We start from the raw sequence: 1,290 nt of genomic DNA on the forward strand, positions 1-1,290 counted from the left end.
GACAAATTACAAAACTACAGATAATAATATAACCAAGCATCCGACAGTTAATGCTTTAATTTCCATTTTATGGTTTGCGTTTGATATTATTTTGCTTTGTCACGACTTCCAACAATTATTTTATCATCATATATTCGGAAGAAAGTCGGCCCTTTTTAAAACGGTTGGAGAAAAAAAAGAACATCGCATATTGTCCTTTATGACATTGGATACTTTTTCGTACATTGTGTTACTAGCCTACTGACGAATACTTATAAGACCATTACGCAATATGAAATTAAAATCAAATTTATCTACCCATTTCTTTAACCAGTCATATAAACTACGAATAAACTTGGAATAAAAAAAAAGCATTCGGTTCCTTTAGGATTAGATCATATCGTCTATACAGGTAAGCAATCAACCCTCAGAGTCACGTCGTCTATACACGTTTGTTTACATGGCGGAGAAGCAACAAGTGTTTGTGTTACCTGTTCGTTTTTTATCACTTGCTGAGCCCGAGTGATAACGTGTTACATCGATTCGTGACCGTAATCGAGGTCGTTACAGGTAAGACGTTTTGTTGGGAGGGTGAAATAGCGGAAGAGAAGGTCAGATAGCGTTTGAGAAGCGAGAGAGGAGAGGTGGGCGGGTGGAAGCATCGCTTGTAGATGGAATGAATTAGGATCTTTAAGACTCGTAAAAAAATTGGTGTTTGAATTGTGAAGATGATGAGAAGATTTGAAGGTTAATTTTTTGTTCAAAGCAAGAGGATATATTCTCTCCGAAATGTCTTTTGTCGGTTGATATGTGTGATTAAAAAATGGGAATTTTTTAAAATTTCGCCAATGATAAAATGCATAAACATTAGTTATAATCAGGGCTGTAGTCAGTTCTTTCTTATTAATCCAGTTGGCTTTTAATTAAGAAAAAAAGAAACAAAGACATCTAGATTTCTAGTTCAGTTTTACAGAAAAGAGGGCAGAGTTTTAGGCATATTCCCTTTTTAAAAATAATTTTAGTGCATGACAGTCAGACTTATGTGACTGACAGTATATGGGTTTGTTAGAGTGAAGAAATTTGAAATGCCTAATGTTTCATTGATGCCAACTATCACTGACAAAATTTAGAAATTCTCATGTAGTTTTAATTTGATGAGAACAAATCTGGTGTTCCTTTTCTGGCAAACCTTTAGTTAGTGAGTTAGAAACCCCGTGACCCTTTGCATCCATCAGGCTCTGAAGATAATTTGTATGATGAAATACATTTGTTTTCTGAATAATGTAAAATGAGAGTGTAATTTTCTTTCTA

At 34.3% G+C, this 1,290-nt stretch overlaps 1 protein-coding gene across 1 annotated transcript in view; it reads left to right on the forward strand.

The window, feature by feature from the left end:
* Positions 1-439: 439 nt before the first annotated feature.
* Positions 440-1,290, forward strand: part of LOC119592745 (BTB/POZ domain-containing protein 9-like) — a gene marked incomplete at its 3' end in the record, with an annotated part of 12,417 nt that continues 11,566 nt past the window's right edge. Inside the window, 1 exon segment of the mRNA XM_037941680.1 lies at positions 440-549.

The sequence above is a fragment of the Penaeus monodon genome, chromosome 30 (assembly GCF_015228065.2).
Source record: "Penaeus monodon isolate SGIC_2016 chromosome 30, NSTDA_Pmon_1, whole genome shotgun sequence".
NCBI classification, from domain to species: domain Eukaryota; kingdom Metazoa; phylum Arthropoda; class Malacostraca; order Decapoda; family Penaeidae; genus Penaeus; species Penaeus monodon.